The 24,117-nt window shown below is 47.6% G+C and overlaps 1 long non-coding RNA gene across 2 annotated transcripts in view; it reads right to left on the reverse strand.

Moving 5' to 3' along the window:
* The window catches only part of LOC136587757 (uncharacterized), a 206,818-nt gene extending 183,600 nt beyond the window's left edge, over positions 1-23,218 (reverse strand). For both annotated transcript variants that reach the window (XR_010787490.1, XR_010787489.1), the window contains exon 1: positions 23,102-23,218. This is a non-coding gene — a long non-coding RNA (uncharacterized lncRNA). The remainder of the gene's footprint in view (positions 1-23,101) is intronic.
* Between the last annotated feature and the right edge of the window lie 899 nt (positions 23,219-24,117).

Here is a 24,117-nt window from a genome sequence, read left to right on the forward strand (position 1 = left end):
TCATAGATTGTGAGCTTTTGTGTCCCCCTATCTCCTCATAGATTGTGAGCTCTTGTGTCCTCCTATTTCCTCATAGATTGTAAGCTCTTGTGTCCCCTTATTTCCTCATAGGTTGTAAGCTCTTGTGTCCCCTTATTTCCTCATAGGTTGTAAGCTCTTGTGTCCTCTTATTTCCTCATAGACTGTAAGCTCTTGTGTCCCCCTATCTCCTGATAGATTGTGAGCTCTTGTGTCCCCCTATCTCCTGATAGATTGTGAGCTCTTCTGAGCAGGGCCCTCACACCTATTGTTTAAATTCTTTATTAGTGGAGCCCTTTATGTAAGATCTGATTTTTTCTGCCACTATAGAAATACAATGTATTATTATCTGATCTTTTTGCACACAGTGTGTAGCGCTCCGTAGTAAAGGCTGCCCTCTGCTGGTCTACATGAGCCCCAACTCTGCCGGTCTACATGAGCCCCAACCCTGCTGCTTTTCATCATTTTTCCGTAAACTTCTTAACTCTCCGCTACTATAAGAGCAGAGCGACAAGTAAGAGCGCTCTCCGCCTCCGTTCACTTAATGACTATGGCTCCTCTGTGAAAGCATGAAAGCACAGGAATATCTGTCCAGTGGCGCCTGACAAAACCGACTGACTATAACGGTTCCATCATGGTTTCCGTCATTTCACCAGAAGAATAGTGCCGCACGCTGCAATCTTTTTTTTCCAACATTTCTGATGGAACTCATGGTGGGAACCGCAAGACTCCTCCTCCTGTCTCCAGCGCCTGTACTGAGAGCAGGAGACGGTGGGGAAGGAGTTGGGCTATGCTATGCGCGGAGCCGCAAGGTTTGTCCTCTGCAGGCTAGAGTATCGAGCAGATGGCACAAAATAGCACTAATACTTTGAGGGGACACAGAGGAACATTATTACTCTGAGGGACTCGCAATGGCACTAGTACTTTCAGGGGGTACAGAGTGGCACTATTAAATTGGTGGGGTACAAGGGGCCACTATTACTTTGAGGGGCTCAGAGTAGCACAGTTACTTTGAGGAGGCAAAGAGGGTCATTATTTGATGGGGCACAGAGAGCCTTTACTACTTTGAGATGGCATAAAGTGGTACTATTGGAGGAAACACAGAGGGGTGAGGTTAGAGGGGTGGTTTAATAAGTGCTGGGATTGTGCCCCTTTCATTCTCTGAAAGTTTGTGGTACAGTCTTGTGTGCTGACGTAGAGGCTCCAAGTACCATACGTACGAGGCCGGTCATAAAGCACTAAATACCTTTCCGGACCAGTAGAGGCTGTGTTAATGAACTACACAAATTAAGTCATTAAAAGTCATTTCCTACTATTGCACCCGATCTATAGTGCATTGATCCGTTCATGACCTGACATAGAAGAAAACACACAGGAGCCATTCAATCAGAAGAGGGCAGCCGGAATAATTCCATTTCCCTCCAGCTGTTCTTCCGAAGAACAAACAAACTCGTCATTCGTCGGCTGATCGCATCTCATGCGGCGCCAAAGTCATCGCTGTCGGCAGCACGATTTCCCGGTGTAAACGGGTTATGTACTGCCAACAATGCTGAAGGAATATGGGGGGTGAACCATCCTAAGAATGACGGCTTCTCTCCCATACTGTCTGAATCAGCATGTAGCAAAGCTAAACAAACGAGTGCCGATCTCACTGATCAGCACTCTTCACACAGCTCAGATCAGGATAGGTCATCAATATCAGATCAGTGGGAGCCCACAGTTTGGTAATTCCTGCCAATCAGCTGTCTGAAGTGGCCATGGCGCTTGGGTGAGTGCCAATGTTACTTCACTGTATACCAAGCACAGCGCCGAGCATTGTATAGCTGCTGTGCCTGGTATAGCAGCTCGATCCCATTCACTCCAATAGGACTCTTTGGCCGGAGTGACTAATGAATTCCGCGGAGTTCATCGAAGCGTTGCCACCTCTTCAGTCTGCTGATGGATGGAGTCCCGAGCGGGGGACCTTCATTGATCTGATATGGATAAGAATAGGTCATCAATATCTTAGTCCCAGAAACTCCGTGAAGGGTTCGTTCACACGTGGCAGAAACGCTGCGCATCTGCAGCATTTCTGCATCACAGTCCGCGCCATTTTGGCTCCGAACTAGCTGCGGTTACGCAGCTGATTTCAGCATAAAAGCCTCCTCCCACCCAGGAATACTGTGAGTGTCGCCCCCGCTGGTCAGGTGATGCCACTTCCGCCGTATGACACTCTATTGAGAATTACATTTGGTGGTGCCATAGAGCCCAGGGCTAGCGATATTATTTTATACTGAGCGGTATATTGATTGTATCAGCGGGACTGTCATAATACTAGGGGTGCGATCCTCCAGATGAGGAGAGTCATAAAGAAAACAATTTACAAAAACAGTTTAATTTTGGGCCAAGTAATGATAATGGCTGTTTTAACATATGTGCCTGAACAGCCTCATCCGTCATGATCAGAGAAGGACGGTGGGATGTTGGGCTCGCGCCTGGACGGCGATCCGCACTCCGAGAACAATGTAAATACATCTTACTTCAACAGTTTATCTACATCACCATTTGCTCCAATTAGAACTAATTGGACACATATTGCATTTTCATGGCGTCTCATTTCCTATTGATTATAACGGTGATGCGGGGGTTTTGCCGTATAAAGCAGTATTTAGGAGGCAGAGCTGTAGAAGTGCTGAGCGCACGGCACGGCGTGGGATTATGGAGTCAGCAGATGTTTTAAAACCTACTTAATTGTTGTTCTGTAAAAAAAAAACCGCCATGATTTGTAAAGGACGCGTCCGCTGGGTGCGGGGGGGGCGGTGGTCCTATGTACAGAGCGGTGAGGGGTCAGGAGTTTACAGTCTATAGGGACCATGTAGGGAGGTTAGTACATAGGGGTGACACTCTGTCCCCTATAACAATGACCTGCTGTGACGCTGCCAGAAATGTAAACTTTATGTGAAGTATACGATGTATATACGGAAGCTTTAGCGCGAATCGGAAAAAATGCGACTTTATGGGAATATAACCGTGGGAAGGTAAGGATGCTCCTTATTAGAACAAGACAAGACCTTTTCTTTCCCTGCGACGTCCCCGCTTAGTTGTTTGCCGAAACTCGTAGGTCCCTGTTCGCACACACGAGCGTCTTCACTTTCTACGCATATATTCTAATTAGTGCTGACGCTTCTGTATATACCGGTTTTCTAGGCGTTGTTCTCCCTTATTGGTGGTTTTTGGTGCGCTGTATTTTACCATTTTCCTGCATATATATATATTTCCAGTGTTTATAAGTCCCAATCAATATCTGTTCTGTACGTACATACCGAATCCCGGCCATGCTTCATGGTATTATCGAGTTAAGGCCTCCATCACAGGAGCGTATGTGTTTTTACAGTCGTGTAAAAGGGAATAGCCGCGATCCGGTCCCGAGCTTAATTAGTGTTTTCTTGTCCATTCACATGAGGGTGCTTGGTAATCCCTCACTCGGCGTAAATCCTCAGAATGACTTCTTATGCCTAAATAGCGGCATCTGTAAGCTTTTGTGGCGTTGGACGCAGGTAAACTCTCCCCACCTCCCTTTTTTGCAGCTCCCATAGGAGTCTATGGGAGCTGCCAGCGTATCTCGATTAAGAGATTGGGCAAGACCTATCTTTTTCGGCAGTGTATAAATCTGGCCCTGGATTTTAGTCGCATAGATCCTATTTCTTTCGGCAGAATGTTTTTACGCGGCTAAATAGAGATTTTCGACGGACGGATAAAAATGCTGGTATGAATAAGTCCTAATATGGACTGTGATTTGTTGTTTCTGACTCCTCCCACGATGGATATTTCCTCCTCTGTCATTTCCAGCTTTACCTAACCCGATACGTTTAAATCAAGTTGCTAACGTGAATGATGATGCCAATAATAACATGAAACCCCCCATGAACATGCTGGGATAACAGGTGACACAGGAATAGTGGATCTGCTGGGATGTTACTACTTTGGCGCACACCACATGGCCAACGAATCAGAAAAACTCCCACATTTGAATATTCTGAATCTTTTTGGTTTCGGTGGAACGATCCACCTTCTACAGGTTCATTTGATCTGATGCCGCTGATTGTGAGAAATGTAAACCCCTTCAGGCCGCTTTCACGCGGCTGAGAGTACGCAAGATTTGTGCGTTGCACAAATATGAACCCCATTCTTTTGAAGGGGGTCATACACATGAACGATTTTTCCAGCATTGCGGAAAAACAATGCGGCGTGTCCTATCTTTGGGCGTTCCCTCGTAACACATCGCCCATCGTTTTCAGTAGGGGCGGCGAAAGCGGCGCACCGCATGCGAAGTGCGCACAAATGTGATGCCATGTGAGGTTTCCCAGCATACTGTCAAAAATTCATCAAAAAATTACGATGGAGAGATGGTAGAAACACAGGAAACGAAGCCACAAACATGCCATGGGAACAAGGCTTCTCTAGTTGCCATTTCTAAATTCTGCAGTCACCTATTCTTGCCAAGGGTCTGCATTTTGCCCCACCTGTACCATGAACCTCCACCAGACCATCAAAGATGTCAATAGGTTTATACGGCTATTAGTTGTGAAGACATATGTCTCCAATGTTCCTACTATAGAACATCCCCCTCCAGTTCTCCTAGTTACTTCGGATCGAGTTAATGTTCTAAGAACAGCCCCGAACAACAAGCTGTTCCTTCGGAGATGGCATCTGAAGAACAGCTAACAGCTAGTCTACAAGATGAGCCCGTGTCTCCTGTGGATGCGTATTCTACAACCATTAATAAATCACAAAGTTCCCATCTAGATATTTATCCCCTGCAGACAAGAACTTCAGTTTTGGACTCTTTTCAAGTAGAAATAGAATTTCCCAACTTCTCTTCCAGCTGTAACAAGATGGAACATAATGTATCCCGAGACCAAAGAGAAGCACTAGAGGATGTGGCTCTCCCTCCTTGTATTCGGATAAGGGCCGTGCTGTTGTGATACTTGACCAAGCTGTATATGGAGGTGAAGCACTCCTACTGTCATCTGACTCCTCCACTTACCGCTCTCTTAATATTGATCCAACAGAAACATTTACAATTGCTTTATCCAAAGAGCTCCAGGAAGGTTTGTCCTCGGGGACAATAGACCAAAAACTCTGACCATTTGTTAGTAGACTCCCCAGTCTGCCCTATACTCCACGCATTACCCCAAATTCATAAAAAGCTCTTTCCTCCCCCTTTACACCCAACTAAAGGCAGTAATGGCTGATTGTTAGAAGGCCTCAGTACATGGCTTGATAACCTCCTACAACCACTGGCTACATTACAGAACCCCCTTACAGGTTGTAGATATATGAGAACGGCCGGCTCACTATTCTTGGATCACCAGAGATGTTTCCTCTCTTTCGACACCCAGTGGAGCCATTAATGCCCTCAGACATCATCTGGGTGCTTATAGCGACCATCCAGATCATCTAAGAGACTACAAGTTACATATTACATCTTTTTTTAGTTTCTCACAATTTTTTTATGTTTTACTCAAAATATTTTCATCAGGTTTGTGGTTGCCTCATCATTCTCTACACCCTCGCTAATCTCTATATGTCTCTGCAGGGGGAGTCTTGTCTCCATGGCTTCCTTAAACCGTTGCTGCAGAAGACCCGTTGGTACTGGAGATATATAGATGACCTCCTCCTTATCTGTCCGGATTCCCCCAATATGCGTTCTAATTTTGTCTCAATAATAATAGTTTTGCTCTGTCCTTTACTTTTCAGCAACATTCCGCCTCTCTTTTCTTGATGTTCTCCTTATTGGAGACCCTTCATCAAAGAGAATCGATACTAAATAGTATAGGAAGCCTCCTGGGGAACTCCTTATTACATGCGCAGAGCTGCTGCCCCTCGTGTGGTGAAGAATCTCCCGATAGGAGGGTTTATTAGAGCCACAAGGGCCTGTTCATTGGAAGAAGATTCTAATCCAGAGTGTTGGGAGATTTGGGAGAGGTTGCGCCATTGTGGTTACCATATTGGGATCATAAATAGGGCCAAAAATACAGCAGAAATGACTTTTTGGCCCAATCTAAATGACACCAAACACACCTGATCCTGCATTTAATTCTTCAAGTGTTTTTTCTACTAGTTTTAGTTTGGATTTTTTGGACAGTGAACAAATCATACTAAAGAATCTACCTGTTCTTCTGCAGGATGATCCCTCGTCCAGGTCCTCCAGACGGGTATCACATTTACCAAATGCGTAGAATGAGCAACATGACAGCGCCTAGCTGATACAGCAATACTACTCAGACATCTCCCATTTAGTGCCTGAAGGTTGGTTCAGATGTGTCCCATCAGGATGAGCTCTTCTACTTCTATGACACCCCAGACTCTTTATATGAATTCATGTATAAATGGTATCGCCCCTCCGATCACTGAATGTACTATGTGTTGGGAGCAATATGGCGGATATACATCATGTAAATTCAAACTCCGTATTGCTGAGCATATATCTGGCTCTAATCCCTCTTCGAGTATATTAAGACGTTCCCCATCTGCACCATCCAGACAATTTTTTTGAAATCCACTCATTAGTAGGAGTGGTCATTACTCATTAGTAGGAGTGGTCATTACTCATTAGTAGGAGTGGTCATTACTCATTAGTAGGAGTGGTCATTACTTATTAGTAGGAGTGGTCATTACTCATTAGTAGGAGTGGTCATTACTCATTAGTAGGAGTGGTCATTACTTATTAGTAGGAGTGGTCATTATTCATTAGTAGGAGTGGTCATTGTCATTAGTAGGAGTGGTCATTACTTATTAGTAGTAGTGGTCATTACTCATTAGTAGGAGTGGTCATTATCATTAGTAGGAGTGGTCATTACTTATTAGTAGTAGTGGTCATTACTCATTAGTAGGAGTGGTCATTACTCATTAGTGGGAGTGGTCATTACTGATTAGTAGGAGTGGTTATTTTCATTAGTAGGAGTGATCATTACTCATTAGTAGGAGTGGTTATTACCATTAGTAGGAGTGATCATTATCATTAGTAGGAGTGGTCATTACCATTAGTAGGAGTGATCATTATCATTAGTAGGAGTGGTCATTACTCAGTGGGAGTGGTCATTACTCACTAGTGGGAGTGGTCATTACCATAAGTAGGAGTGGTCATTATCATTAGTAGGAGTGGTCATTATCATTAGTGGGAGTGGTCATTACTCATTAGTGGGAGTGGTCATTATCATTAGTAGGAGTGGTCATTACTCATTAGTAGGAGTGGTTATTATCATTAGTAGGAGTGGTCATTACTCATTAGTAGGAGTGGTCATTATTCATAAGTAGGAGTGGTCATTATTCATAAGTAGGAGTGGTCATTACTCATTAGTAGGAGTGGTCAGGCTTTTGTTATGTCACATCCTGAAAGCTTTAAATCACTGGTTCTTGTATAAATTATATGCTATGATTGAAGGCTCATTACCATTAGTAGGAGTGGTCATTATCATTAGTAGGAGTGGTCATTATCATTAGTGGGAGTGGTCATTACTCATTAGTGGGAGTGGTCATTATCATTAGTAGGAGTGGTCATTACTCATTAGTAGGAGTGGTCATTACTCATTAGTAGGAGTGGTCATTATCATTAGTAGGAGTGGTCATTACTCATTAGTAGGAGTGGTCATTATTCATAAGTAGGAGTGGTCATTACTCAGTAGGAGTGGTCATTACTCATTAGTAGGAGTGGTCAGGCTTTTTTTTATGTCACATCCTGAAAGCTTTAAATCACTGGTTCTTGTATAAATTATATGCTATGACTGAGGGCTCTTTCCCATGAGCGGATATATGGTAACAGCGTTTTTACGTTTTCACGTCTGCTCTGTATAGGCGCCTGAATGGGAGTTTTTCCGCGATCACGGCCAGCGTTTTTCTTGTCCATTCACATGACTTAGGGTGCGGGCAGACGAGCGTAGGCGTATTTACGTTCGCACGAGCGCAACGTATAATCGCCCGAGCGATCGTTTTTCACCGATCACGACCAGAGCTAGAAAGCGTATTTTCGTTTGTTCCTACTTTGCAAACGGTCTTTTCGGCGATCGAATATGCGTTGGCGCGTATTTCGGTCGCATATGTTCCGTTTTTTTTCGAATTGCCGTTTTTACGCGCCGTAAAATCGCCCATGTGAACGAATACATTCGAAACCATTGCCTCAGATGGTCACGTATATACGTTTGGTCGCAAAAACGCGCCGTTTATGCGCTCGTCTGCCCGCACCCTTAAAGTGTGGTTTTTAGTGAAAAAAATACGCCGCACCCCGGAAAACCCTCGCTCTGCCAAAATCCTATATAGAGCCACCTGTAAGCTTTTCGCAGCGTTGGACGCTGCTCTACTGCGTCCCCCTCCCTTCTCTTTCCCTGCTCCCATAGGAGTCTATAGGACCCGCCGGCGTATATTAGCCAAAAGATAGTTCCAGAACTGTCTTTTAGCTGAGTGTATAAGCGCCGGCCGTGTATATGTTCTATTATTTGTGCTGCCGGTGTATTTACGCGTCGTATACTTGTCACATATTTGCCCATGTGAATGGCTGCATTGAAAAACAATGCTTCACATGGTTACCGTATATATGCGCCCGGGCGTGAAAACACGGCGTATATGCTTAGTTTTTGCGTAGGGCCCTGTTCGCACATGTGAGCATTTTTCTCTTTCCATGGACATTTTCTAATAATGGTTCATTTTCTATGAGAACGGCTGGAGCGATATAATATAATAGTTTTCTCCAGTAGCCGTCTTGGCGTTGTTCTCTGCGCACGCTGTGGATCAGGATTTTTGGTGAGCTGTATTTAACCTTTTTACTGTTTACATATATAATTTAAAGTTTCTGTCTAGTTTAACGCTTAACTCCCTCACTCTAACAGATGTACATGTACGCCCTCCGGTGGAGGGGTTTGTATTGGGTGGGATCCCGCTTCATACACATTTAAACTTTATTACCTTTTATTTTTCTAATATTTAATAAAACTTTTCAAAACTCAATTTCATATTTTCCGTTGGATCGCTTATGGCAGTGTTTTCCAAGCTTTTCATCCTTGGGGCACCCCTGGGAAAAGATTTGTATCGCAGGTAACCTCTACAACAAAGGGGCTGTGGTTAGGGGGGTGCTAGGCACATAGCTTATCAGGAGATATTATTTTACCTCTGTTATTCCAGTGGACCCGGTAGTAATACTGCCCCCCTGACGAATAATGCTCACCGTCATTTCCCCATCATTAAAAATGTTCCTTTTGTTGCCCAGTCGGTAATAATGCTCCCCATTGTTGCCCCGTCAGTAATAATGCTCCTCATTGTTGCCCCGTCAGTAATAATGCTCCTCATTGTTGCCCCGTCAGTAATAATGCTCCTCATTGTTGCCCCGTCAGTAATAATGCTCCTCATTGTTACCCCGTCAGTAATAATGCTCCTCATTGTTGCCCCGTCAATAATAATGCTCCTCATTGTTGCCCCGTCAGTAATAATGCTCCTCATTGTTGCCCCTTGGTAATAATGCTCCTCATTGTTGCCCCGTCAGTAATAATGCTCCTCATTGTTGCCCCATCAGTAATAATGCTCCTCATTGTTGCCCCATCAGTAATAATGCTCCTCATTGTTGCCCCGTTGGTAATAATGCTCCCTATTGTTGCCCCGTTGGTAATAATGCTCCCCATTGTTGCCCCGTCAGTAATAATGCTCCTCATTGTTGCCCCATAAATAATAATGCTCCTCATTATTCCCCCGTCAGTAATAATGCTCGTCAGTGTTGCCCCGCCAGTAATAATGCTCGTCAGTGTTGCCCCGTCGGTAATAATGCTCGTCACTGTTGCCCCGTCGGTAATAATGCTTCCCATTGTTGCCCCGTCGGTAATAATGCTCCTCATTAATCCCCCGTCAGTAATAATGCTCGTCAGTGTTGCCCCGTCAGTAAAAATGCTCCTCATTAATCCCCCGTCAGTAATAATGCTCGTCAGTGTTGCCCCGTCAGTAATAATGCACGTCAGTGTTGCCCCGTCAGTAATAATGCTCCTCATTGTTGCCCCGTCAATAATAATGCTCCCCATTGTTGCCCCATCAATAATAATGCTCCTCATTGTTGCCCCGTCAGTAATCATGCTCCTCCTTGTTGCCCCATCAGTAATAATGCTCCCCATTGTTGCTCCGTCAGTAATAATGCTCCTCATTGTTGCCCCGTCAGTAATAATGCTCCTCATTCTTGCCCTGTCAGTAATAATGCTCCCCATTGTTGCCCCGTCAGCAATAATGCTCCCTATTGTTGCCCCGTCAGTAATAATGCTCCTCATTGTTGCCCCGTCAGTAATAATGCTCCTCATTGTTGCCCCGTCAGTAATAATGCTCCTCATTGTTGCCCCGTCAATAATAATGCTCCTCATTGTTGCCCCGTCAGTAATAATGCTCCTCATTGTTGCCCCTTGGTAATAATGCTCCTCATTGTTGCCCCGTCAGTAATAATGCTCCTCATTGTTGCCCCATCAGTAATAATGCTCCTCATTGTTGCCCCATCAGTAATAATGCTCCTCATTGTTGCCCCGTTGGTAATAATGCTCCCTATTGTTGCCCCGTTGGTAATAATGCTCCCCATTGTTGCCCCGTCAGTAATAATGCTCCTCATTGTTGCCCCATAAATAATAATGCTCCTCATTATTCCCCCGTCAGTAATAATGCTCGTCAGTGTTGCCCCGCCAGTAATAATGCTCGTCAGTGTTGCCCCGTCGGTAATAATGCTCGTCACTGTTGCCCCGTCGGTAATAATGCTTCCCATTGTTGCCCCGTCGGTAATAATGCTCCTCATTAATCCCCCGTCAGTAATAATGCTCGTCAGTGTTGCCCCGTCAGTAAAAATGCTCCTCATTAATCCCCCGTCAGTAATAATGCTCGTCAGTGTTGCCCCGTCAGTAATAATGCACGTCAGTGTTGCCCCGTCAGTAATAATGCTCCTCATTGTTGCCCCGTCAATAATAATGCTCCCCATTGTTGCCCCATCAATAATAATGCTCCTCATTGTTGCCCCGTCAGTAATCATGCTCCTCCTTGTTGCCCCATCAGTAATAATGCTCCCCATTGTTGCTCCGTCAGTAATAATGCTCCTCATTGTTGCCCCGTCAGTAATAATGCTCCTCATTCTTGCCCTGTCAGTAATAATGCTCCCCATTGTTGCCCCGTCAGCAATAATGCTCCCTATTGTTGCCCCGTCAGTAATAATGCTCCTCATTGTTGCCCCGTCAGTAATAATGCTCCTCATTGTTGCCCCGTCAGTAATAATGATTCCGATTGTTTCCACTTCAGTAATAATGCTACCCATTGTTGCCCAGTCAGTAATAATGCTCCCCATTATTGCACCGTCAGTAATAATGCTCCCCATTGTTGCCCCGTCAGTATTAATGTTCCTCATTGTTGCCCCGTCAATAATAATGCTCCCCATTGTTGCCCCATCGGTAATAATGCTCCCCATTGTTGCCCCGTCAGTAATAATGCTCCCCATCGTTGCCCCGTCAGTAATAATGCTCCTCATTGTTGCCCCGTCAGTAGTAATGCTCTCCATTGTTGCCCCGTGAATAATAATGCTCCCCATTGTTGCCCGTCAGTAATAATGCTCCTCATTGTTGCCCCGTCAGTAATAATGCTTCTCATTGTTGCCCCGTCAGTAATAATGCTTCCCATTGTTGCCCCGTCAGTAATAATGCTCCTCATTGTTGCCCCGTCAGTAATAATGCTCCTCATTGTTGCCCCGTCAGTAATAATGCTCCCCATTGTTCCCCCGTCAGTAATAATGCTCCCCATTGTTGCCCCGTCAGTAATAATGCTACCCATTGTTGCCCCGTCAATAATAATGCTCCCCATTGTTGCACCGTCAGTAATAATGCTCCCCATTGTTGCACCGTCAGTAATAATGCTCCCCATTGTTGCCCCGTCAGTAATAATGCTCCCCATTGTTGCCCCGTCAGTAATAATGCTCCCCATTGTTGAACCATCAGTAATAATGCTCCCCATTGTTGCCCCATCAATAATAATGCTCCCTATTGTTGCCCCATCAGTAATAATGCTCCTCATTATTCCCTCGTCAGTAATAATGCTCGTCAGTGTTGCCCCGTCAGTAATAATGCTCCCCATTGTTGCCCCGTCAGTAATAATGCTCCTCATTGTTGCCCCGTCAGTAATAATGCTCCTCATTGTTGCCCCGTCAGTAATAATGCTCACCATTCTCGTGCCGTCAGTAATAATGCTCCTCATTGTTGCCCCGTCAATAATAAAGCTCCCCATTGTTGACCCGTCAGTAATAATGCTCCTCATTGTTGCCCCGTCAATCATAATGCTCCCTATTGTTGCCCCGTCAATCATAATGCTCCCTATTGTTGCCCCGTCAGTACTAATGCTCCCCATTGTTGCCCCGTCAGTAATAATGCTCCTCATTGTTGCCCCGTCAGTAATAATGCTCCCCATTGTTGCCCCATCAGTAATAATGCTCCCCATTGTTGTCCCGTCAGTAATAATGCTCCTCATTGTTGCCCCGTCAGTAATAATGCTCCTCATTGGTGCCCTGTCAGTAATAATGCTCCCCATTGTTGCCCCATCAGTTATAATGCTCCTTATTGTTGCCCCGTCAATAATAATGCTCCACATTGTTGCCCCGTCAATAATAATGCTCCTCATTGTTGCCCCGTCAGTAGTAATGCTCCCCATTGTTGCCCCGTCAGTAATAATGCTCCCCATTGTTGCGCCGTCAGTAATAATGCTCCTCATTGTTGCTCCGTCAGTAATAATGCTCCCCATTGTTGCCCCGTCAATCATAATGCTCCCCATTGTTGCCCCGTCAATCATAATGCTCCCCATTGTTGCCCCGTCAGTAATAATGCTCCCCATTGTTGCCCCGTCAGTAATAATGCTCCCCATTGTTGCCCCGTCAGTAATAATGCTCCCCATTGTTGCCCCGTCAATCATAATGCTCCCCATTGTTGCCCCGTCAGTAATAATGCTCTCCATTGTTGCCCCGTCAGTAATAATGCTCTCCATTGTTGCCCCGTCAGTAATAATGCTCCTCATTGTTGCTCCATCGGTAATAATGCTCCTCATTGTTGCCCCGTTGGTAATAATGCTCCTCATTGTTGCCCCGTCGGTAATAATGCTCGTCAGTGTTGCCCCGTCGGTAATAATGCTCCCCATTGTTGCCCCTTCAGTAATAATGCTCCCCATTGTTGCCCCGTTGGTAATAATGCTCCTCATTGTTGCCCCATCAGTAATAATGCTCCTCATTGTTGCCCCGTTGGTAATAAAGCTCCCTATTGTTGCCCCGTCAATAATAGTGCTCCTCATTGTTGCCCCGTCAATAATAATGCTTCCCCCTCGTAGCCCTCAATCCCCTTGTAGTCTCCATCAGCACAGTGCTGTCCCTGCGACTTTCTCCAGTGAAGGAGGTGAGTATACAGTGTTACAGCCTCACCCGGCCCACTCATAATCTGGAGACTTAACCCCTTAGTGACAAAGCCGGTTTGCACCTTAAGGACCAACTAAGTTTTCACTTTTTTTCATTGTCGCAATCCTAGAGCCACAACGTCCTAATCTTTCCATCGGCGGAGCCGAACGATGGGTTGTTTTTTGCAGGACAAGTTGTATCTTTCAATAGTATCATTTTGGGGTACCTATCATGCATTCTATAACTTTTCTAAAAAAAATTTAGGCGGATTGGGGAAAAAATAAATTCTGCCATTTGTTTTTTGGATTTCATTTTTATAGCTTACAGCATACAAAATAAATGATGTTTGTACAGTTTTTTTTAATGTTTTCTTATTTTTGTACATGTAAATGGTTAAACAGCGGGGATCGGCATTGTCTGCCCACTGTTTGCCATGGTAACCAAACAGCACCTCATAAACATATTCCAGGGTGGGATCTTTTCTGGACCCCAAAATACTGATTGGAGCATTTAAATGCTGCTGTCAGAATTAACAGTGGCATTTAAAGGGTTAACAGCTGATTTTGTCTGTTGTGGGCGGGTGTCAGTTGTCAAACTATTGCAGTATGTGGTATAAGCGATCGCAAGCTCAACTTCCTTATGGGAACTAAAAATGAAAAATAAGTGGACAAAAGGTTTTATATTATTTTAAAAGTATACTAAAAAAAAACAAAAACGTTTCCCATATTTTTAATTAAAAAAAACAAAACAAAAAATATATATATATTTAGTAAATATAAAATTTAGTTTTATCAAAATAATGTATTATTTCTCCCAGATGGTCAGGGTCTTCAGTAAAAAAAAATACACAACGCCAGAAATTAATTTTTTTGATCACCCCATCTCTAAGAAAAAGTGTAATAAAAAGTGATGAAAAGGTTGTGTGTTCTTCAAAACTGTACGGATAGAATCCACGAGTCATCCACAAAAACAGGCCTTCGGATGACCCATCGGCGGAGAGTTACGGCGGTCAGAAAATGGCGAGAACCTCTTTTCAAAGATATTTTTTAATAGTCATGCTTAATTGTAAAAAGGAGAAAATGTCGGACTGCGGGCGCCGCGCTGGTAGTGTACAGCGCATAGAAGCGAGGGACTAACCCAATATCAGGTTTATTAATTACATCATAGCCTGCGCAAATCAGGCGTTTCGGGACGCAGCCGCCTCAGTAATGGCTGGACGGAAGGACTAATAAAAGAAATGGAAAGTAGAAGGGAGGAGGAGCCAGAGAGAACAACAACATCAAGAAGAGCAAGAATGAATGAAACAGATTTAACCCTTTGAATACTGCTACTAGATACAATAAAATGTATCAATACATAAATCGATATTCCTTTATAGTAATTAACATAAAATATCATCGTGATGAAGAGAAGCAGCCGGTCTGCTGTTGGGCTATCCGTAAAGGTCAGAGCCGGGGAGCGAATAGTTAATATATATGTAAAATAGAGCATAAATACTGGTGTATTAGCGATAGTTATGTACAACATAAAACATAAAGTGCAAGAATTCTATTGGGAAGGATAAAAAGAAACCGGCAGCAAATATGTGGCTCATCATCTCATCAGGGAGAGTTAGAACATAACATAATATGAAAATGTAACGCAGTGACAGCAAATAACGAGGAGTCACAATGAGAACTAAATGACTGGGCATCGCTGTCATCGCACGGACCCTCAGAATGACGTCATCATGTCATGACGTAAAGACAAGACCCCCCAAAGATTGCAGGATTGTGGTTTGGATTTCCATTTCACACATTATACGCTCCATTAAGGAGCACCATTGGAAAATAGAACTAGTCTCGCAGTGAACCGCCCTCGGACAGACGGGTACGGCGACGGATAGATAGCAGAGTTATGATTGGGGAGGAGAAACCAAATAATTTAAAAAAAAAGGATTGCGTCCTTAAGGGGTTAAAATTGCTGCAATCTTTAGCTGTTATTCCCTTCCTTGGTGTCGGCAGTGACTGCAGCATATCGGCCTCGTCTATGGGAGTCTCGTGGTCCCTGTATACTTACTGAATGGCGCTCACCTACATGGCCTCGCACAGGCTCTATCGTTCATACGCTGCCATCGCTCGCTCCTGTGGAGCAGCGACAATGTTGGTAACCCTGCCCGCAGCCACACAGGGAGGTTTGCCACCAAGAACATGGTATTTTGTGCTGCATCATTGTACGCTCTGCAATGTGGCCCCCGATGACAAGCACAGATCAGCGAGATCGCTCGACTGCCGGGCCTCCATCAGGGGACAGAGCGAGGGTTAATGCAATCCTCTGTCCCCGCAGAGCGGCCGTACAGACCAGCCCTGGCTCACTCCTCGGCTCCTAGTTCATCCTTTATAGGATGATCAGGCCAATCTGATAGTATAAAAGGTCATTAACCCCTTGAGGACATGCAATTTTTTTTCCCTTTTTGTTTTCTTCAACTCACTTTCAAAACAAATGGTAACTGTTTCATTCCTCCATCGGCGGCGCTGCCGGAGGGCTTCCTTCTGGCGGGGCGAGTTGACGCCTTTATTCCGTGGCTCCGCGGTAATATTGCGCCGATGCACAGTGTAGACGTAGATTTCTGTACTGCCTTTAAAGCATAAAATATCTTAAAATATAAAAAAGGAAAAACTAATTCTGCCTCCGTCTCCTGGCGCCGTACCTTTATTTGTACATGGCAGCAGCCGTGTGAAGGCCTGTTCTCTGCCGGCAGCATGTTTAGGTACACAGAACTTGGCCATCACTTTCTTATCACTTTCTTATCACTTTCTTTCAGGGGGACAATAAAGCGTTATTTCTGCGTTTTGTGTATTTTTTTTTCTGGCAGCGCTCTCCAAGCGAGATAAATAATGCGGTATTTTAGTGGATTGGACTTTTATAGATGTGGCATAACCAAATATGGGTGGGGTGTTGGGCGTTCGGGGCATTTAAAGTCCCCTGTCAGCATTCCGATGAGTATGATAGCTGACACCCGCTGGGTATGAGTGGGCTCGGCTCTATACAAGCTCTGCACACATTCGCCTTACATGAACTGCTGATGTTACCAAGCGGTGGGACAGGGTATGGATGGCATGTAGCACACACATGGGGTAATAGTAGGGCGCAGTGGAGGCTGCAGAGTCTGCCACAGATAAGTTGTGGATTTTCCGCTGTGGAGAATACGTCCCCTGAGGGCTCCTGCAGACGGGCGTAGGCTCAAAACGCTCTACAATACCTTATTGGATGGTTGGGGACATATTGTAATGGGCGGATTTTTGCTGCGGAATCCTCAGCGGGCGTCCACACCAAATACCGCCCGTAGCATGCTATGGGAAATCGATTTCGACTTCCGTTCGCTGTGAAAAAAATCACTGCATGCTCCATTTTTATGCGGATTCCACTCAGACGCTTCCATTGAAGTCAATGGAAGCCTTCCGACCCGCGGCCCTCCGACCCGTGTAAGAGGGCCTTTAGTCATGTCGCCTGTATACGTTTAGACCTGTTTATCAGTACTACCAGGTGACCCCCTGTTTTGTCCTCCCCTACCTATCTTTTGACATTCTGCTGGCCACAGTACTGGGGTGATCCTTTGCTATGGAGATTACTACCCTAGAGGCCGCGTTCAAGACCCCCGACATCAGGTTTTACTCTCCACTAAACATTAAAAGGGTTTTATCACAAAAAAAAAATCAATACTTACCTATTTCTCTTCTTACCGCATCTTCTCCTCGCTAATCGTATCCAGTCCCCCGGGTCTCCTCACCGCAAGCCGGTCGGATCCTCCTCTTCTTGTTATAAAGCATCCATTCTTGGCATTCTCCTTCCAGCAGGTCCGTGTACCGGGTCACTAGTGACGGAATGCTGGGCTATTGCCGAGACTGTGCATGTGCGCTGTCACGCTGCGAGTGTTCATATACTATACTAGAGACAGCATGCATGCGCAGTTTCAGCAATAGCCCAGCACTCCCTGCTAGGCTATGAATGCTACGTCACTAGGGAACGGGTACACAGACCTGCCGGAAGGAGAATGCCGGCAATGGATGCTTTGTCACCGGAAGAAGAAGAATCGGCCGCCTGGAGATGGGGTGACCCGGGGGACTGGAGGAGCCAGGAGAAAATCAGCAAGGAGAAGATGCAGTAAGAAGACTGACAGGGGAGGAATAGGTAAGTAATGCTTTCTAATGAGAGAACCCCTGTAGAGCGGTTACTTTTACAGTCCATTCATGGCAGTAGAATTTTCACTTTTCGGCTGATCTCTTGCATCCAAAAACATCTCCCATTTTAATTCTTCTTTTATTGCTCTTTACGAGCCTGATAATGCCACATGGCCATAGCAGGAGCACCGGTCCCCATATTACATTTAGCACTGGTTCCTCAGAAAATGAATTACTGGAAATGTGAGTGTATTTGGTTATCAGGCTTCCGGGAATCATAAATCTTCCCCCCATGTAATCTGCACTTCCCAGTGTCTAGTAAGCATTAATGACCCACATCCAAAAGGTGTTTTACACCTTATTACCGACTGATGATCTGTAATTCATTTTACACTGGAAGAAAACCCACACTCACAGCAGGCAGCGACTGGAAGATATGCAACGCATTAGCACTAGATCTGTGGAAAGCTGCAATTTATAGAAAATGAGAGGAGACTAGGGGAGCCTCGTGCGGGGGAGACTGGGGGAGCCTCGTGCGGGGGAGACTGAGGGAGCGTCCTGAGGAGGAGACTAGGGGAGCCTCGTGCGGGGGAGACTGAGGGAGCCTCGTGCAGAGGAGACTAGGGGAGCGTCATGAGGAGGAGACTAGGGGAGCCTCGTGCGGAGGAGACTAGGGGAGCCTCGTGCGGAGGAGACTAGGGGAGCCTCGTGCGGAGGAGACTAGGGGAGCCTCGTGCGGGGGAGACTGGGGGAGCCTCGTGCGGGGGAGACTGGGGGAGCCTCGCGCGGGGGAGACTGGGGGAGCCTCGCGCGGGGGAGACTGGGGGAGCCTCGCGCGGAGGAGACTGGGGGAGCCTCGCGCGGGGGAGACTGGGGGAGCCTCGCGCGGGGGAGACTGGGGGAGCCTCGCGCGGGGGAGACTGGGGGAGCCTCGCGCGGGGGAGACTGGGGGAGCCTCGCGCGGGGGAGACTGGGGGAGCCTCGCGCGGGGGAGACTGGGGGAGCCTCGCGCGGGGGAGACTGGGGGAGCCTCGCGCGGGGGAGACTGGGGGAGCCTCGCGCGGGGGAGACTGGGGGAGCCTCGCGCGGGGGAGACTGGGGGAGCCTCGCGCGGGGGAGACTGGGGGAGCCTCGCGCGGGGGAGACTGGGGGAGCCTCGCGCGGGGGAGACTGGGGGAGCCTCGCGCGGGGGAGACTGGGGGAGCCTCGCGCGGGGGAGACTGGGGGAGCCTCGCGCGGGGGAGACTGGGGGAGCCTCGCGCGGGGGAGACTGGGGGAGCCTCGCGCGGGGGAGACTGGGGGAGCCTCGCGCGGGGGAGACTGGGGGAGCCTCGCGCGGGGGAGACTGGGGGAGCCTCGCGCGGGGGAGACTGGGGGAGCCGCGCGCGGGGGAGACTGGGGGAGCCGCGCGCGGGGGAGACTGGGGGAGCCGCGCGCGGGGGAGACTGGGGGAGCCGCGCGCGGAGGAGACTGGGGGAGCCGCGCGCGGAGGAGACTGGGGGAGCCGCGCGCGGAGGAGACTGGGGGAGCCGCGCGCGGAGGAGACTGGGGGAGCCGCGCGCGGAGGAGACTGGGGGAGCCGCGTGCGGAGGAGACTAGGGGAGCCGCGTGCGGAGGAGACTAGGGGAGCGTCCTGAGAAGGAGACTGGGGGAGCGTCCTGAGGAGGAGACTGGGGGAGCCTCGTGCGGAGGAGACTAGGGGAGCCGCGTGCGGAGGAGACTAGGGGAGCCTCGTGCGGAGGAGACTAGGGGAGCGTCCTGAGGAGGAGACTGGGGGAGCCTCGTGCAGAGGAGACTGGGGGAGCGTCCTGAGGAGGAGACTGGGGGAGCGTCCTGAGGAGGAGACTGGGGGAGCCTCGTGCGGAGGAGACTGGGGGAGCCTCGTGCGGAGGAGACTGGGGGAGCCTCGTGCGGAGGAGACTGGGGGAGCGTCCTGAGGAGGAGACTGGGGGAGCGTCCTGAGGAGGAGACTGGGGGAGCCTCGTGCAGAGGAGACTGGGGGAGCGTCATAAGGAGGAGACTAGGGGAGCCTCGTGCGGAGGAGACTGGGGGAGCCTCGTGCGGAGGAGACTGGGGGGAGCCTCGTGCAGAGGAGACTGGGGGAGCCTCGTGCAGAGGAGACTGGGGGAGCGTCCTGGGGAGGAGACTAGGGGAGCCTCGTGCAGAGGAGACTAGGGGAGCCTCGTGCAGAGGAGACTGGGGGAGCGTCCTGAGGAGGAGACTGGGGGAGCGTCCTGAGGAGGAGACTGGGGGAGCCTCGTGCGGAGGAGACTAGGGGAGCCGCGTGCGGAGGAGACTAGGGGAGCCTCGTGCGGAGGAGACTAGGGGAGCCTCGTGCGGAGGAGACTAGGGGAGCCTCGTGCGGAGGAGACTAGGGGAGCCTCGTGCGGAGGAGACTAGGGGAGCCTCGTGCGGAGGAGACTGGGGGAGCCTCGTGCAGAGGAGACTGGGGGAGCGTCCTGAGGAGGAGACTGGGGGAGCCTCGTGCGGAGGAGACTGGGGGAGCCTCGTGCGGAGGAGACTGGGGGAGCCTCGTGTGGAGGAGACTGGGGGAGCGTCCTGAGGAGGAGACTGGGGGAGCGTCCTGAGGAGGAGACTGGGGGAGCCTCGTGCAGAGGAGACTGGGGGAGCGTCATAAGGAGGAGACTAGGGGAGCCTCGTGCGGAGGAGACTGGGGGAGCCTTGGGGAGCGATGTGCTTCCATTTTCCTTGTTATTAAAGGAAATATGTCATCAGAAAATGACTTATTGTATATAAGGGTTTTTTTTTTTTATTCTGAAAGATTTTCTAATTTTCCATCTCACCATGTATAGTTAAAAGCATCCTAAGATCCTGATATTTCAGCTTTGTCCACTGAGTATAATACTAGTTCCAGTTCTGTGCACCCCTGTGCCTTTGTGGACTATAGACACAATAGACTGGAGATGACTCATTGACTTACATGGAAGAGTATTATAGACATGCACTCCGACTGTGCAGGGAGGAGGAGGAGGAGAGCTGTGAAATCCCCTAGGTGAATCCTGGGTTAGCTATATATAACCTCTCATTGTAGTTCTGCCTGTGATCATAAGGAGATGATGGTCAAGGAGCTTTCTCTAAAGAAGAGGAAGCGTCAGACCATTATTAGGCTTAGAGGTCGGGGTGAAAACAGCAAGATATTAGGATTTCTTTAAATATAAATAGTGACATTTAAAAAAAAATATGTTCAAACTATTAAATGACCACTCCGGCGAAAACACACCTAATTGCCTGTCTCGCTATGGAGGTCTACTCTGTGTATTCCAGCCACTTCAATTCAGTGCGGCCCCCTGTCTGATGCTTATCGAGCACCATCTGGATGGTGAAAGTTTTGCTTTCACTTTCACACTGATCCCTTGATGCATCAGCGCGGCATTAGCTAGAGGTTATACCATTTCTGCCTGCTGGGTGGACAGTTTAATTATCATTACCTTGTATATTTACCTAACTAAGCTACAGAGTACAAACATACAGTCAGCTGTCATCTCCTCTATTATAACTCTTTCAGAGGAGCAGTGTGATCATCGTCATCAGTAACTGTGATGTGTCTGTGTCCCCCTATAAGAAGATCATGTAAGAGCATCACAGAAACTGAGAAATTGACAAAAAATAAAAACATAGCCCCAAGTAGATCTGAGATGGTCAGAATAGAGATCACATGACCATCTGAGGAGAAAGAGGCTGGAAGATTCAGACAGAATGAAATAACTAACTAACCAAGGTAGCACTAGCCGACATATATCTGGGAGGATAGCTACATAATGAATGAATGGGAAAAAAATCACCCTTCAACTACTGTAATACGTTGTCATGTCTGCACAGATCTGTTGGTGCAAACAATAGCAAAATCCCAGGGATATATAGAAACAATAGCCCAGCTCCCTTTGTTTCCATCCATATATTACCGGTCAGCAGAGTGAACCAGCAGCCGCAGCGAATCCATTTACCCGTCATTTGAACACATAGTAACATAGCATGTAAGGCCGAAAAAAGGCATATCCATCAAGTTCAGCCTATTATTCCTAAATGATGATCCAGAAAGCAACCCCCCCCCCCCCCCCCAATAAACCCCATCTACTACAGGTAAGCGGCAGCGATATCAGTGACCTACACATATTGTGAACGGGTACACAGCGCACTTGTGTTTATTTCATATAGTAAAATCACGTAACAGACAAAGACGGACAATAATTAGGATATAGCTAATGTGACAAAGTGTGGTCTGAACCGCGCTAACTGGATCAGCAACCTAAGTGGAGCATCCACCCCGAAAATGGCAATCCCACTGCAGGAAAAAAGCCAAGTTTAAAGTGTAAAGAGGAGCAAAAACCAGAGCTGGGGACCCTTCAAATCTGCAGGAAAGTCCACAAGTCTCAAGTGAAATTGCTGGTAGAATTAGGGCTCATGTCCACCGGCGGTTCGGATTCTGCATGCGGGAGCCCGCAGCGGAATCTGACCTGTCCGTGGCCGAGGACCCTGCGAGATTCTACTTACCCGGGTCTTCTCTTTTCTTTACTGTGGATGTGTGTGGACACGCCGGCCGCCACACATGCGCAGTGCAGTGCTTTTTTTTAAACTCCTGCATGCCCACGCAATTGAATTGCGGACGGGCTGTGGATCCTTTGGCTTCCATTGACCGGGGTCCGCAGTGAAATGGAGCGTGCTGCGATTTTTTTTCCAGACCAAAAGTTCCGCAAATGAAATCTGCATGCTTTTGTTAATTTGCGGATGCCCATGTATTCCTTGATTTGCAGATCTTCCGCGCAGGTTCCGCAAATCAGATCTGTCCGTGGACATAGGGCCTAAAGCCATTTTGATTCTGCATCTACATGGAGTCGTGAGGATTTTGGTGGAATTTACTGCATCTTGCAATGTGAAATAGGGAAAAATTCTGCCAGTGTGAAAGGTCCCTTAACAGAACCCGGTACATAGAAGACCGAGCAAAGACCAGAATACAGGAGGGGTGACGGGCACCTGTGTGATCTCAGGGCTGGTGTAAAAACCCTACTGAGCCCCCGATAAGCTGGCTGAAATAACAGACAGCCCATCAGACCGTTATAAACAGAATGGTCCTGCGCCTTACCGCCAGGCGCACCCCTCTGTCCGGCGATGACGCTGGGACTTGTGCAGACTCCTAGACGATGCCCGACGCGCCATGATGGCACAGGGATGGTGGGATATCAAATACACTTTAATAGGCCACTTGAATATGACTTCACACAACATGGCCAAGCACTAAATCAGACCATCCAGTAAAGCAATCGGGGTTCTTATAACACTAAGAGAGTCTCAGAGTCCAAACCCAATCTACGTTTATCACACCCCAACACGCAAACGAGTCCGGATGCACCGCCTGGCAATCTGACACCAAAGAGAAGAACCCACAGTAGTCCTGAATGCTCCAACACTTGGAGGACCAGTCCTCGAATCCAACAAGGCTTCCCATGTCTAACAATTCTTATTCCACAGAAGACATCAGGCCACACACAGGACTCACCACTTCAAGATGTCCTGGTCTAGTCCTCCGGGCTACCTAAGTGGCCCCTGTCCTACGATGGATGGCAGAAGGTCCCCAGTCTCCTTGTTCGGATACCACAATCTGGGCAGCTCAGATCCTGGCCCTTCCAAAGCACAATGCACAAAAACCCCCAACCACATGTGTTTTGTCTTTTTATATCTCCCCCTGGCTCGTCAGCCTATGGCCGGGTAGGGGTGTGCATAATGAACAGCACTATTCGGGATTCCACTTCTCAGCTCTGCTTCGTCTGTCTGCTAGGGTCATTTATTTAGTGCAGCCCCCTGCAAGGCACAATGGTGGTTTACTACCCCTACCCCCTCAACATTTGTAGGCAGCAGACAAAAGTTTGGTAATGTGTAGCCAGTAGAACAGAATACCATTGTCTCAGCAAGAGAAACAAAGTAGTCGTGGAGAGAGGATAGCCCTAATGGCTAGCAAAGAAGAAATGATGGGAATAGTGCTGCTGTCTAGGGCTCCTCACCAGGCGGGTGTAACCAGATATCTAAAGAAACACAAATATATATATACACACAATCACTATATGGACAGAAGTATTGGGACACTGCATGTTTTCAGAGAACTGCTTTATTCTTCTATTCAGTAAGGTGTCGGCCGTCCTCTTGCTTGTATTGCAAACTTCCCACAAGTTCTCTGTTAGTCTGGGCAGCAGTAGCTTGCCATCCCTCATGCCAGGCTGTGAGCAGAGATGGTTGCGAGGATGGGCATGGGTGTCGGTGTTGTACCCGTCGCTCCAGTTCATCCCACAAGGGCTCGATCGGATGAATGGTTATTACTAAATTATTTTACCCATTCCCTTCCCAGCATGCCGTTCAGCAAACTCAGTATTTGCATATTTGCTAAAGCGGATTTGTCCATGGCGGATCCACCCGATGTGAAAGCACCCTGGCACCGGCTCTTCCATAAAACCATCTTCCATCAACCGCTTTAGCTGAAAACCTTAGGGAAATATTTACAGACTGTCGGTTTACTGACAC

The sequence above is a fragment of the Eleutherodactylus coqui genome, chromosome 13 (genome assembly GCF_035609145.1).
Source record: "Eleutherodactylus coqui strain aEleCoq1 chromosome 13, aEleCoq1.hap1, whole genome shotgun sequence".
In the NCBI taxonomy this organism is placed as follows: domain Eukaryota; kingdom Metazoa; phylum Chordata; class Amphibia; order Anura; family Eleutherodactylidae; genus Eleutherodactylus; species Eleutherodactylus coqui.